The sequence below is a fragment of the Crotalus tigris genome, unplaced genomic scaffold (genome assembly GCF_016545835.1).
Source record: "Crotalus tigris isolate CLP2741 ecotype Arizona unplaced genomic scaffold, ASM1654583v1 scf7180000018235.799016, whole genome shotgun sequence".
In the NCBI taxonomy this organism is placed as follows: Eukaryota; Metazoa; Chordata; class Lepidosauria; order Squamata; family Viperidae; genus Crotalus; species Crotalus tigris.
Window position 1 is genome coordinate 519,024 of NW_024096898.1, and position 16,259 is coordinate 535,282.

Consider the following 16,259-nt stretch of genomic DNA (forward strand, 5'->3'; position numbering starts at 1 on the left):
GCCTGCTGATATGGAAATTATAAAAAAAACAATTATGCTGCCCAAATTGAGTGGTAATGTTAGCTTTTTCTTTGCAAGACTGTTCTATAAATTAGTAATGAAATGTCTGCAAGAAAAACAACCAAAGAAAGAACACCTAGGACCCAACGTTCAATAAATTTGGAGGACATTCTTTCTGAAAGACAAATAATTCAACATAGCAGATGCTTAATTTCTTCATTTCTTCCTACATCTTAACATCCTGTAACAATACTTTACTGACCTCATTTTTAGGCTACATAACGCCATCTTTTCTGAACTTTCATCTCCTTTTGCCTCTAATATACCAATACACATTTAGCTTAAACCAGATATATTCTCTGGGACAGGTTGAGCCTTGTAGAAACTGGGGAGTGCAAGCTCGTGTGTTTGACAAAATCCCCAATCCTTCAAGATGAAATGGGGCATTGTCTTACCTTAACGCCTTTTCTCAGCACACAGATGGAGAATCCACCAAAGGGTTAGCTCTGTCTTCCTGCCCATTAGACCAAGTCAGCTAAACTTGCCACGCCTGTTCTGGGCTAAGCCACACCCAGTCTTGACAAGGGCGAAAGCAGCTGACGACAGTCCAACGTGTTGGCTCCCAGACCTCTAATAAGGCTTAACTGGCCTTAAAGAGTGGGGGTGGATTCTCCATCTCCGTGCTGAGAAAAGGCATTCAGGTAAGACAATGCCCCTTCTCCAGCACCGGAGATGGAGAATCCACCAATGGGACATACATACTAAAGCCTCACTGTCCCAATGGGGGAGAAACAGAGGAGGTCGGAGCCACGTCCCCAGTAGCCACCTGCTGAAGGACCCTCCTTCCAAAGGAAGTGTCCGCAGATGCAAATTGGTCTATCTTATAATGCCGTATAAATGGGGAAGGCAAAGACCATGTCGCTACCCTGCAAACCTCAATAGAGGCCTGTGTGGCTCATGCCGCGGAGCTCGCAGCACTGCGAGTAGAATGTGCCATGACATGACGTGGCACTGGCAGGGAAAGTGACCGTTATGCCTCCGCAATGCAAGCCTTGATCCAACTGCCTATGGTTGAGGCGGACACCCTCTGTCCGCTAGAGGCTTGGTGAAAGGAAACGAAGAGGGCTTCAGACTTGCGGAAGGGTGCCGTTCGCTTGATATAGTAGAAGCTGGGAAAGCAGGACCAGTGGTACTACGCATTCCCTGCATACCCTGAGGACCAGAGACCGGATGCTGTCCTGACGTTCCTGTGACAGGTATACCTGGCAGCGGAGTGTGTCTATGACAGCACCCAGGTGTAAGAGTCAGGTAGAAGAAACAGTCTGACTTTTCTGGAAGTTCACCGAGAATCTGTGCTCTTGAAGGACCTTGATCGACAACGTTAGGTCCGATCAGGCGGCTTGAAGGGAGGATGATTGAATGAGAATGTCTTCCAGATAGCACTGAACGCACACCGGTACCATTCGGAGATGTGCTGCCAACACCGCCAGGACCTTGGTGAACACCCTTGGGGCTGATGAGAGGCCGAACGGAAGAGCCCTGTATTGGTAGTGATAGCAATAGCATAGCAGAACCTGAGGAACTGCCGGTGGTCAGGGAGGATGGGGATGTGGAGATACGCTTCCGTGAGGTCTATGGATGTCAGGAATTCTCTGTTCCTTACACTGACCAAGATGGACTGAAGGGATTGCATCTTGAATTTTCGATATGCGATATGGTAATTTAGACCTTTGAGGTCTAGAATTTCCCTCCATCCTCCCGAGGCTTTGGGAACCACGAAGAGGATGGAGTAAAATCCCCGCCCCTTTTGATTGGCCAGCATCAGTTCTATGGCTTTTATCTCTAAGAGATGACAAATGGCCTCTTGCATGAGGCCGCTTTTAGCAGGGTTCTTTGATTGGGGGCAAGGAATGAAGCGTCCTGGGGGACTGGACACAAATTCCAGGGTCAGACCGAATCGAATGGTCTGATGTAACCAGGAGTCTGTGGTGGTGGCTTCCCACTGGTGGGCGAAGAGTGCCAGACTGCCATCTATGGGGGCAGCGGCTCAGGAGTCACTTGGATCTTCTATAGGGGCGACCCCTCCTCGAAAGGGCCGCTTGCTCTGGAATTGTTGTCTGGGTCTGGGGCCGGTCCTGCCTGATGGACGATCCTGTCTGCACGTGAAGGGGCAGGGGGCTGGGAAGAGCCCACGCCCGTTCCTGGCCGAAAGGACTGCCTGCAGGCGTACGGGTTAGCACGTCTCTCGGCCCATCTGCTGAGGTCGGCCAACACCTTCCGCTTGTTCTTATTTTCGCTCAAATAAGGAACCATGGCCTCCCCAAACAGCTGACCGCCCTGATAAGGGGCCATAGCTAGGCGCCACTTGGACTTTGGGTCAGCTTGCCAATGACTGAGTTATAGCATCCTACGTGCTGAGACGTTGGATGCTATGCTCCTAGACAAGAACCTGGCTGCATATAGCGTGGCATCTGAGACGTATTCTGATGCTGCAATGAGCTTGCTCAGGTCTTGCTGGATACATATCTCCTCCGGGGGAAGCCTGGCTTGTAGTTGGCCAAGCCAGAGTCGGGAGGTCCTGGCAAAGAAGGAAGCACAAGTGGCAGCTCTTACCGCCCACACTGCCGCCTGGTGAGTCCTGCAGAATGCCAATTCCCATCTCCTGTCTTCGGCTTTTAGTACCTCTCCCATATCCCGACACTGTAGACAAGGACAAGAGGGGACTAAAGGGTTCATCCACCATTGGCACCTCGAGGTGCTCTGCCAGGTCTGGCGCTGCGCTGAACAGTTTCCTTCCCGTTTCCCCCAGAGGGGGAAAGGTGCCAGGTGATACCCATTGCTTCCGGATCGCATGCCGGGTAAGGGACATGGTGCTGAGTCATGACGGGCTCAAAGAACACCGGGTTCGGATCTGAGCTGGGCGGTAGTTCTAGCTGCGGGATCTGATCAGGGTCTATGTTGGCCATGGAACTGGCTCTGCGGAGCAGTGGCAGGAAGAGGAACGGTTGAATAGCCCTCCATGGCCAGGAGAATTAGTTGCACCAGAGAGTGTTGAGCAGAAGTTTCTGAAGAATTGAGCAATGAATTATGTTTTGAGAATTATGAATTTTAAGAAATATAATTTTATGAATTATAAATTTAGGGATTATAATTTTATTATGAATTGTGTAAATTATAATTTTGTGAATTATGGTCCCAATGGGCCGGGCCTGACAGCGTGGGCCCAAATGTTAGCAGGCCAGGGCGATTGGTTTTGAATAGGAAGGGGGAGGGGGGGCTGTCCAAGGTTGGAACCGCTGGCAATTACCCACACAGCCGCACAGCCTCCCTTCCCTTATGAGGAAAAAGAGACCAATCCTGGGATCTTCGTTCCTGGGGAGGCTCAAACCTCCACCAGGAATTGCTCGGCTTTTGTCCCGGCGGCTGAAATAATGACCGGAACAATTTGGCATGAAAGATGATCGCTCGCGATTGGCACGCAAGGAAGTCTTCCGCTCTAACAGCGGGAAAAAAGAACCCAACGGAAGTGCTTTCTGCTGCCGCAGAGTGCCCCAGCATCCAAAATGGCGACCGGAGCGAACTGGTGCGGCAACGAGGCGACCACTCGGCTCAGCAAGGAGTGCAGCGGCAGCTCGAAGGACAAAGGAGAAGACCGGCAAAGGTTCGGTGGTGCAGCAAATTTGAGTCCACCGCCCGAATCAACAAGTAGCACAGCGGCTGTTCGGAAGAACAAAGGAAAGCCGGCAAGAAAAAACCCGAAAGAACAGTGGCCGCCAATCCAACGGGACAGGGAGCCCAGCCGGTTCCTCAATTCAATGAAGTAACAGGGGAGGAATCCCCACCCCCCCGGGAGATCTGGATAGACTCTGGCTGCAGCGCTGATTCCAGCACTGAACAGCTGAAGAGGGCTTTCCCTTTGGAGGGAGCTGAAGCCTCAGCAATAGCCCCAGAGATCTGGGAAAAGGAAAAACCACCCCCTGAGCCTCCAACAGATTATTTCACACAGCGCTGATCCCAGCGCTGCTGAAATAGCTGTGGATGTCAAAGAAAGCAGAATCCACCAATGTAATTTAGCTCTACTACCTGCCTTTGACTGGGAGCCAAACTTGTCACGTCTATTTGGGCTGAAGACCAAGTCAAGACTGGGTGTGGCTTAGCCCAGGACAGGCATGACAAGTTTGGCTTACTTGGTCTAATGGGCAGGAAGACAGATCTAACCCATTGGTGGATTCTCCATCTCTGGTACTGGAGAATAAGGTAGGCAAAAGATTGCCCTCTAGATAAAATTGCTAATGGGGATTTATTTAATGGATTTGAAGAAGGCAATTATTTGGGCCCTATGCCAATGAAATCCCATGCAAGAAAACTGTGATAACTGACAATAAGTGTGATACTAACAACTCAATACTCCTGTAGCAGGTCCGAATTTTTTTCTAATCTGCCTGTCTAACGCAGCCTCAATTATACAGGTTGTACATTGGATCATTCGTTCAGGGACCATTCAAAGTTACAATAATGTTGAATAAGTGAGACTCACAATTGGCTTGAGAAGCTATGGTTACTGTAGCATCCCTGTTGTCATATGATTGCAGTTCAGGGGCTTGGAAATCAGTTTGTAATTACAACAGTTGCAGCGTTCCAGTCATGGGCTTGCTGTTTGTGACCTCTGCTGGTTTTCCACAGGCCAAGGGGAAGCCAGCAGAGGGTTACATGTCATCCCCACTGCTTTTCTGTCTGCCTGCCCAATACCTAGTGTCCACGGTACCTGTCCTCTAGTAGCTCTCACTGTATGCTTGTGACTCCCAACTCTTTCCACATAGCAGCAGCCACATGGGATGCTACCTTAATTAGTTAGGACTGCTGCAATTTCTGTTGCTAAGCAATGCAGTCATGTGATATTGTGCTTCATAAATGGACTGCTTGGTGATGGAAATTCTGGTCCCAATTCCTATTGTAACCCGAGGACTACCTGCATAGGGTAGACTACCTGCTGTCAGTGCCACATTTCTGCTTTTATACTATTCAAAGGCATATCGGTTAGATCAGTGGTTCTCAACCTGTGGGGTCGGGACCCCATTTGGGGTCGAATGACCATTTCATGGGGGTCACCAAACCATGCTGTCCGCCATTTTTTTCCCTTTTCCCTAGCTGTCCTACTCCCTCTTATTGGTGGCCACACCCACTTGGGGGTCACCACAACATGGGGAACTGTATTATGGGGTCACGGCATTAGAAAAGTTGAGAATCACTGGGTTAGATAGTCTCTAACATTGAACCTGGAAGATCCATGCACAGGAATTGCTAGAGATAGTCCTCAAGTTCATTTAGTGACTGTTCAAAGTTACAGTACCACTGAAAAAAGTATGACTACTGACCATTTTTCACACTCATGACCATTGCAGCGGTGATTCACTTAACAATTGTGCCAAGAAAGGTTGTAAAATAGAGCAAAACTCACTTAACAACTATTTCACTTAACAATAGAAACTCTGGGCTCAATTGTGATCGTAAGTCGTCGAGGATTACCTCTATTACGTTGCCAGTCAAATAGCTATAATAACTATGAATATAGCATGATATTCTGAGACAGGATGTCTTGAAAAATGCCATGGGTGTCTCTCAACTTCACAGAATGCACAATCTGAATTACCTGTGTGTTGAGAAGCTTATCTTGCTTATCACTTTGGATAGTGTTGGAAAATGTGGTCACTCCTCATAGCTATAGCTGCCTTGAAATTAGAAAAAGGACTTAACTTGCCTATTGTTAAAACTCTTAAGAAAATCACTGAATGTATGAAGCCTGTAACTGGAGCAATTTGCTGTTGTGGCCAGGAACTTCCTATACACATTTTACCAATATGGATAGCTGTTTCCCTCCTGTGTTTGGTCTTCCTCTGAAAGCACTTTGAACTGCCCTAATGATTTATACAAGAATTTGTTACAACACCATCTGCCCTGCAAGTCTACACTTGACAGTGTTTTCCAGGCCAGTCACACTGTCATAATTTCCAGATGGCTGTTAGGCAGAGTTGACTTGGAACAGGACCATGATTTGGAAATAATCTCCCTACCCCATTAGACTAGATTCTGTGATCATATGATCCCTGAGTAGCACTGTGCCTTCCAAACTGTCTATGCTGGTATTGGATGACCTTGTTAGAATTGTCTGTTATTGAAGGGACCGTTATAGCATTCTGTGATGGAAGTAGTACTAAATGCTCAATGCTATGATCATCATATCCTGTAAGAATGTCTAAAACCAACCAAAAGCATAATCCTCAAAAAAGCAAATCAGATAAGAAAGTGGTAAAAAGGAAATGGCATTCAGATACCAAACAGGAAATGTAACAAATAAGATCAGACATTAAGAGCTCAGATGCCTGTACACTAAATGCTAAAGTATGGGGAACAAAGCAAGCAAGATGCAGTTCAGTAGCCAGAAATGTAAGGTTCTCCACTTAGGCAGGAAAAACAGATTCACAAGTATAGGATAGGCACACCAGGATCAACAGCAGTGCCTATGAAATGGATCTAGTGTCCTGATGGAAAATTGTTTTAAAATTGTTTAATTGTGAGTCAGCAATATGATACAGCTACCAAACAAAAGCCAATAGAGTCCTACACTGTACCAAGAGAGGGACACACCAAGTTCACAGAAGTGATAATGCCACTCTATACCATACCGGAAAGGCTGCATTTGGAATTCTATATCCAGTTCTGCTCCCTACAATACAAAAGTGATGCTGAAAACCTTAGAGCGTAAAAGCAATGATAAAGGGCTTGGAAGCTAAATCCTATGCAGAACGGCTAAAGAAACTTAAGTATGTTTAGCTTAACAAAGAGAAGGCTGAAGGGAGATATGAGAGCATTCTTCCAATACCTAAAGGACTGGAAGAGGGCATGGATTTATTCTCCATAGTACCTGAGGGTAGGACAAGAAGCAATGGTTGGAAGCTCATCAGAGGGAAATCCAACCTGGAAATGAGGAATTTCCTTACAGTAAGAACTACTAAATAGTGGAATAGTTTTTGCCTCCCAGAATTGTAGGTGCTCCATCACTAGAGGTTTTCAAAAAAAGATTGGATAACCATTTGTCCCAAGATATGATGACTTCTGCCTTGGGCAAATATGGTTGGACTAAAAATTCTTCAAGCTCCCTTATACTCCTATGATTCCATGAATCATATAGATTTCAATAGGAATATCCAGATCTATTTTATTATGAGCTCTTCAAGGTGGAGTCCCTTTGAAAATTGTAAATCTTTCCTTCCAGGATTTCTGAAACTCAGACTGCTTTTTATTATATAAGCCACTAGCAAGCTTTGCCACTGGTTGACTGTTTATGTCTAACAGCTCCTTGCATTTCTTCTTGGCCTCCTCACAATCTCTCACATCTTTCTGTTAATGGTGATTTTTCATGTAAACTTGCTTTGATGTAACCTGCCCATTCCTAGTTAGGTTCATACAAAAAAAGCATCCTTGAGGACACTGACTCATTAAGTTGAGACTGTTTTCTTTTCTAGAAGGCAGAGCAAAAGACTGAATGAAGAGAAGAGACGGGAGAAATCTTAACCCTTTTTCTATTTTTTTATTGGTGGATATCTAGTGATCAGGAAAAATCCCAGAATGTTACAAATTGATGTGTGTAATTTCTCATTTCTGGATAAAATGAGGGAACACATTGTAGCTGGAACATCGATCTTGTTTAAAGCCAGGTTACAACTAAACTAAATAAAAAGGAAAAAAAATCAATAATTTAGTGTCCTACACCCCTCCCCAAGTTTTATTGCAAAGTCAGGGCCTCTTTACATTTCATATTTCTTATCAGGAAATGACAAATTACTAATCAATTTACTCATTTATTATTATATGTTGTCATACTACAAGGGGGAAAGAGTTATGTTTTGTGAGCAGTGTGTTCTTTTTAATTAAGTGATTGGGTATTTCCTATGCAATACAAATATATTTCTATTGTGTCATGCATTGTTACTAGATGCTCTGAGAAGAGTATTGCATAAATGAGTGATAATAGAGTATATCAGTAAGCTTAAATCCTTCATCCTTATTGCATTTCAGCAAAAAAATGATGTTAGAATAGATCTATTTTTTTTTCTTAGGAAGGATTTAAGAATATAAATAGACCCATTTTGTTTTATCTCAAGCTATAAAATCCAGTGGAGTCAGTTTAATGTCCAAATTGGGTAGACAGCATAATGGTAGGAACTGCACTATGACATTACACTAAATGTTTACAATATATCAACTTAGCAGTATCAGACCTAAAAGTAACTATAATTACACATTTTTCAGTAACAAATTTACCTTCCTACTGTAAAACAGGTATTTTTCTATTAAAATAATTACCAACTTCTACTACCCAAAATTAATTTACAATGAAAATTAGAATGTGTTTAAATGTCTTTTATCAGTCCATGTGCATTTTATGGAACTGTGTCACCATGCTTTCTACTAAATATTAAAAAAACAAGCATCAAGACTTCAGATCATTGGATCAATTAAAAAAAAACCCTGAAAGGTAAATAACAGAAGAAAATTCTTCATAAGAATAAATGCCAACACGCTTTTCTAAAAAATGAAATGGCTTATCACTACCACAATTTTCTCTCTAATCCTATATATTTCCATCTTACATTTTTCCCCACCCAGATATACTGTAAATATAGATCTTTACATTTACATTAAATTATATTTTATTCATTTCTGCACACACTATTCAAGTTTCCCTCAAAAGTTTTAAATCTCCTCTCTAGGTAGCCATCTCTTCCAGTTTAGTGTCACCAACAAATGTGTAAACATACCATCAACAACTTCATCCAAATTACTGCCAAAAATGCTAAACAGCACAGATGTTGGGACTGGCAATTGAGAATCCATGATTTGAGCAAAGATGCATATAGGCGGGAGTTACATAGCTATGGCCAACTCTCAGAATTTTCAATATCAAATAAGTCATGCACTTTCTGAAAATTCTGAGTCCAAGTCCATTCATCTGAAGGCCATCTAGTTTGGGGAAAGCTGCTCAGTAAACATGAAGTATGTTTAGAGCAGCAAACAAACTAATTTGGGCCACATTATAAAGAAGTCACATAAATCAATTCTCTCACACTACCAAAATTAATATTCAAAGTTATATCAAAAGCAAGTTAACTGAAATAGGATAAATAAAGCCAGTCTGGTCTGGTTCCCACGTAGCCATGAAAGCTAGCTGAGTGACTAAGGCCAATCTCTCTCATTCTCTCTCAGACTAACTCACCTCACAGAGTTGTGGGGAAAATAGGAGAAGGAAGTTCGCTGCCTTGATTTATTGTAAAAATAATAAAGGTAAGATACATATTAAATGAATCAATACAGCAACTGATAGTGTGCATTTCTGATTTGGATAAATTCCAAATCAAATACTGGTTTAAATAATAACAGCATATAACAACAGTAATAGAGATTATATCTAAAAAAAAATCCTTTTAAGGTATTGTAACAGAATTTCAAATAAAATGGTTAAGACAACAAGAATAAAAGCACTAATAATTTCAGACAAACATCTCAGAGTAAGATTGTTTTGACCTTATAAAATGACAGGATGGGAGCTGCGCATACTTCCATGGGAGAAAATTCTGTGTGAATTTAGCTTTATTTTAAAAACAAAATTATTTTAAAGCTTGTCTATTTAAGCTTATATATTTGTATGAAAAATACATGGTAATAAATCTCAAAACTCATTATTTATTTAGTTGTGTAATGGTAAAAATAATGTAGAATCATCCAGCGCTATCTTGTAAACTGATTCTGCTTATCTGCTATAATGATTGTATAGCTTGGTTTTAATTAGAACTGACAGAATTTATCTCTCAAGTAGCAGAATCAGCATACAGCATTCACATTATTCCACACAAATGTCCTGTCGTTTACAGATAAGACAGTAGAGCAGTGATTCTCAACCTTTCTAATGCCGTGACCCCATAATACAGTTCCCCATGTTGTGGTGACCCCCAAGTGGGTGTGGCCACCAATAAGAGGGAGGACAGCTAGGGAAAAGGGAAAAAATGGTGGACAGCATGGTTTGGTGACCCCCGTGAAATGGTCATTCGACCCCAAATGGGGTCCCGACCCAGAGGTTGAGAACCACTGTAGTAGACTATCAACATATGTTTAATCAAGAGATTTCTCTATCCAATAAGGTCTGAATTCTAATAGTTCAAACTAAATACTGGTATAGGTTGCCAATTCTGGGATTATTTATTCTTGGATACCAAATCACTCATTTAATTGGTCACTCATTTTTATTTTAAGAAACTTTGAAATTAGACTTTCCAATCAGGAAATTTAGTCTTCTTTGTAGAAATAAAATGCACAAAATGACAGTCTCAAATTCAGAACATCAGCAAATTAGTAGACATCATCTAAATACAATAGTTACAGGTAGTCCTCAACTTACGCCTATAATTTGTTCCTAAATGAGACATTTGTTAAGTGAATTTTGCCCCATTTTACAGCCTTTCTTGCCCCAGCTGTTAAATGAATCACTGCAGTTGTTAAGTTATTGACATGGTTGTTAAATGAATCTCACTTCCCCATTGCTTGTCAGGAGGTCACAAAAGGTGATCACCATGACCCCAGAGCACTGCAACTGTCATAAATATGAATCCGTTTCCAAGCAGCTGAATTTTGATCATGTGACTATAGGGATGCTGCAATGGTTGTAAGTGTAAAAAAGAGTCATAAGTTACACTTTTTGTAACTTCAAATGGTCATTAAATGAACTGTTGTAAGTCGAGGAGTACCTGTACTACATTGCAGAGTATAACCTAAATATTGTCAGCAATATACAACTTGAGTATACTTAAATAAAATATGGATGGAAATGAAAAACAGGCAAATATATAAAAAAATATTTTTAATAGCAGTATTCAATATTGATTACTGAAACAATGATTTGTCAAGTCTACACTGCAAAATAACTCACGAAACAGCAACTTGCTCACTTAATATGATTCTGTGATCTAGTCTTGTGCTATTACTTATTCACAAACATTCCTAACAACCCTCAAACAAATTAGCTATGAAACATGAGATTGAGGAACAGGAAGCAAATAGAACAGAGGCATACAGCACAGAAATCCTGAGCAGGATTATAAAGAAATTTTAGAATGCAGGGCCTAATTATCAGGTCCCATCCTGAGAACTGTGCAGATTTGAATTTATGAAGACAAAATTCAATGTGTTTAAGTACTACAGCCTCTGGTGGTCTCCTAGCCAAGCAGAGGCATAGTGGGCCAGAAGACTACTTAGCTTTCTAATATTAATCAAAACTGGCTACAAATTGTTATGCAACTGTGCCTTTATATGTAAACAAGTTTTTAAAATGTAAGTCTTCTAAGTAAAACAGGCGAAAAATTACTGGACTTGAACTGAAGTAATATTGTGACTTACAATGAAAACCGAAACATTTTTTTGCAGAAGCACATTTATAGCCACAAAGTTATAAACAGTACTAGGAATGTAGATGAAAGCTTATAAAAGCTGAGTAAAGTAAATCTGCTTTTTTCTTTACCAGTTTCGTTGTTTCTCCCCAAAATATTGTCCATATTAGATAAATGATACTAAATAGTGTAACCTAATAGTATAGATACCTGAAATTTGTAAAAATTGACAAATTCAAGTATTATGCAATTTTAATACTTGAGATTTTTATATTTGAAAACTTTCTTTCCTTCCTGATCAACTAGAAATGGCATTGCTACGCCTCATATTTTCTAACTGTTCTTGATCATAGAAAATGCACAGCAAGCATTCACTAATACATGTGGAGAAAGAAGAATATATGATATTTCTTAAGTGGTAAAATCAATGATGATTTGCAATATGCAGTTATTTTGTTGTACCAGCAAATTTCCAAATTCTACATAAGGATATTTATTTTACAGAATTCCATTTTGTCATGCTACTGTAGATATAGTTTTCCTCCAATTAAATCCTCAGCCACTATAGAAGAAAAATCTAGTCAAGATCTGCTGAAAGAAAAAAACTTATAAGTAAACATATTGTGTGTATGCAACATACACTATCACATTTGTATAATTTTTAAAATAAGTACTAAAGATCTAAATCAGGCATGTCAAACTGCAAGCCCATGGGCCGGATGCGTCACACCGAAACCGCACCTACCCCGTTGCTGGCAATGGGGAAAAAGTCACGATGTGACGTCCCAAGTTTGACATGCCTGATACAAGACCTTTTGCCCTAGAATAATTATAATCTATAATGGCTAAATATTACTCTAAAGAGTATCAAAATTTAACATTGACAAAAAGCAATTTTATTCACTGTAATCCCGGCAACTTTTTTCCAGTGACACTTCATAAGTACTTCTATTTATAACTGATCAGTTATTTTTTTATAGAAGAGCTTCAACTCAACTATAGCTACAACATAGTCATACATAACAAGTGATGGTTCTAAAAATACACAAAGTCGTTAATCATAACACAAAAGTGCACACCTGCATTAACAACACACAGACTATTCACAAAAACAATTTCCTTTTCTGAGTTGGATAAGGAAGAATGATAGAATTGGAAAACTAATCTAATACCTAAAATGAAAATTCCTATACTTTTGCAAATGTATTATCCCTTAATACTTTACTTAAAACATTTCAGAAAATGACATGGAAATCCCAGAAAGACATAGTTGTTCCATTATATAGAACTGAGGTTTACATAGACTCCAGATTAGGAAAATTACCTACATATCTATTTTGGAAATCTATTTCAATACTTAAAATTCAAATATTAGATTGTTGCAATATACTTAGGACTGTAACTGAAAATCTTGATTTAAAAAAAAAAGCAGGAAGCTTAGAATGAAACGTTATTTATTCAGAGTTTTAACTAAAGACCATACTTGGGATTAAAGAATATATAAGAGTATAATTGTTTCTATACTGAAGTTTGTTTCAGCATCTTGCATATTAGCACTCTTTAAAGCTCATTGTTAAAAAAAGACAAAGTAAACAGTAAGAGTTCTTTTCCCCTATCCATTTCATGTCCTTTTTCCCCAAGAGAAAGACACAGATTTACTCCCATAAATTTTGTTTTTTCCAAAATTAGACACAATGAATTCAAAAAGCAATGTTTGTTTGAACCAAATTTTGTGAATTGTGCTAATACCTAGTACTGGTAAGAATTTCATTCACCCTTTATCGCAAGTACCATTATACCTCTACATTCCACACTATGTAAACACCGGCTAGACTTTAGTGCTGCTTCACACACACTGCACATCAACCTGATGGATACATTACTTCCATTTATTGTCTCATATTACCTTAATGCTTGTAAGATGAAAGCAGCTCATTTAGCAAATTTCTAAGTTATGAGACATCAAGCACTTTAAGTATGGATGTCTGAATTACCCATAAAACCTCTAAGGGATGAATTGGAAGAATGGGACCCTAGAATACTTCAGAACAATATACTAACACAAAACAATTCCAGTATAAAGAAAAGCTGAGAAATCATCTGGCACCTTTATATGGGAAATGAATTATTTACGTAATAAGAGGCCACGTGCAGCAAGGAAAGCGCTGAGCCTATAACTTAAAAAGGCTTGCAAACCCACAAGATTCGTTCACGGACGAACCCTACACAACCGAAGCTTTTTGAAATGAGTATTCGTTCACCCCATAAATCCAAAACCTATTTAACTGGATTTAAAAGCAGAAGAGGGACCCGATCTTCCCCAGGCCCACCATTATCATGATTAGGGTCATTATTAGTTACATAAAGAAGTAATCAGGGATGAAGTGGTCCAATCCCAAATATGGGTTCATCCCAGCCATGAAAAAGCATCTCACGAACATCATTAAAGGAATGATCCCAACGGCCCTCGAGGCACGATGGCCGCCCATCCCGGGGCTCGGCGTTTGCTGACCTTATTAGTAAATCGCCGGGAAAACGGCGATTTATTTATTTATTTATTTAAACGGTGGCGAAGGGGCCAAAACCCGCCTCCCATAGCCCTTACCGGCATCCCCTCCCCTTTCGGCCCTCTCCGCCCTCCCCAATTTTATTTCTCCATCCTCCTCCATCTCCCTTCCTTGATCTACCCTCCGAAGAGCCAAAGAGGGGTTCCCAAGTCCCTCATGGGAGAAATCCCCACCACCTTTGGGTCTTCCTTCCCGTTGCTTCTGGTCCTCTGCCGCCACGTGGAGCTGAATAGGCTCCTCCAGGAGAATCTGGGACTCTCCATGCAAACCGGCCAACCTCCCCCCCCCCCCCCGCTTGGCCGGCTATGCCGGCCGGGCCAAGCCAAGCTAAGCCAAGCCAAACCAAATCATACCTGTTGCAAGCAGCGAGCCAGACACGCGGCGCCTCTCCCCCCCAGTCGCTCTCCAGCCCTTGATTCGCAGGCGCTCCCGCCCCCTCACGCACTATAACGGGCAGAAGAGGGCGGAGCTAAGCTATGAAAGGGCGGGCTTCTTTAGGCCCGGAGACTGACGGAGTAATCCCTTTTTCCACCCCACCGCCTTTTCCGCAGTGGGTTCGGCTCCCATTGGAGAGAGGCACCTTGGAGGAGACGCGGGAAGCAAGCTTTTCAACAGGCCAGGGAGGACGACGCTTTCCGCACGTAGCTATGAGAGGAGAGGAGTTGGTGATCCTTTGGTTAGAAGCGGAAAGCCAGCTGCCTAAGAAGAGGGGGGCATCCCTACTTTCCCTTCCCGCGTCATTCTCAGCTGCCCAAGGACAAATATCCTTCCAAGTTACTTTGCACAAGACCCGTGCTTCATTAAATTCCGACCTCCGACTCGACGCTTACACAGCGTTTTATGGTTTTCTCAGAATCACCTTTAGCACTCAAAAACAGGTCGTGGGGAATATCTTGACTCAGAATAAACTGCCACTCCTTGACCTTTACAACTTGGCAAAGAGTTTTCTTCAAATTAAGATGCATTACTCTTTGCTGCTGCAAAAAGATAAAGCCCTGAGAAAAAAAAACTCTTTAGTCTAATTTGCAAACGTTGTGGCCTACTTGCATACAAAATCCACGTTCTTCTTTAAAAAAAACCCAGGAACAATCCCAAATTTTATTTCTGTGGAATAAAGCTTATGAGCAGAGTAGTCTTTGTCTCTGTAGTAAGCATGCTTATGGCTGATCTATTAGCAATGAGGATATTAACCATATTGGTGCTAGATTCGATTTTTAGTTGTGCATTCAGACTCTTCTTACCTCAAAACAAAGACAGAGACCTACATCTCTGTAGGTAAAGTTGTGTTGAATGCCTGGTGATTTCAGCAACAATCCATGCATTTTTAGTAACAGGAAGGAGTTGCCCTTACTGTACTTTCTTCAGTCTCAGGAAAACAGAAATCAAATGGACAATCTATATGCTGTTCTGATCTCTTTCCAGTCATGTGATGGATGGTCCTCTACCTTATAACATGTTCATTTGCATTGTATTCTCATACAAATATGTTGTTTACAGTTTTATATTTTTTAACTACCCATCTCCCTCAGAGAAAGGCTCTGGGCTGTGTATAATATAATCAATAAAATTAACATTAAAATCAGAATTAAGATTAAAAAGTTTTAAAATTATAAAAATAACAAAATGTCAAATGGTGAAAAAATTCCTGATGGGAGATTAACAGTTAATACAGGTGGTGTTGGGGGATCTCGTCAAGCCAGCTAACTGCACAGTTGTGTGTGACACAAGGCCACGCAGGCAAGTTTTGACCCCTTTGCGGAAGGCCAAGAGATTGGGGGTTTCCTCACCTCTGGGGCCAGGATGTTCCACAAAGAACAGGCAGTGGAGAAAAGATTCTCTTCCTAACCCCCACCAGGTGAAATTCTTGACGAAGTCTGCAGCATACCTCTCCTGCTGGAATTGGTGGCTGTGACAGGGCATAGCCAGTTCTATAGGTAGCCTAGCCATATGCCATGTAGGACTTTAATGATGACTAAAACCTATAAATTGGACCTGGAAGCACACTGCCTACAGTTGCTGATAGACAGACAGACAGATAGATGAAATTCCTTAATATTCTATGACTGTTAGTACCACAGTTGTCTCATTTCTCTGGAGGTCTATGGAATATGATTGCCATCTGCAAGTTTTTAGCATCTGGATTAGGGAAGCTTACAGCAGAATCAAATCGTAAAACACTTTCAAAAGGCCACAAGATTGGGGACCCAACAATATTGTGTTCAATAGGCCTTACTAATAGAAAAAAAATGCCTGT

The 16,259-nt window shown here is 41.3% G+C and overlaps 1 protein-coding gene across 2 annotated transcripts in view; it reads right to left on the minus strand.

Moving 5' to 3' along the window:
• SLC16A1 (solute carrier family 16 member 1) overlaps positions 1–14,842 on the minus strand; it is a 29,463-nt gene extending 14,621 nt beyond the window's left edge. The window contains exon 1 of one of the 2 annotated variants that reach the window (XM_039349198.1): positions 14,359–14,842. The gene's annotated coding sequence lies outside the window, so the exon portion shown is untranslated. Of the gene's footprint in view, positions 1–14,181; positions 14,280–14,358 lie in introns of those variants that run through there. The other variant, XM_039349199.1, reaches the window with a different exon arrangement.
• Between the last annotated feature and the right edge of the window lie 1,417 nt (positions 14,843–16,259).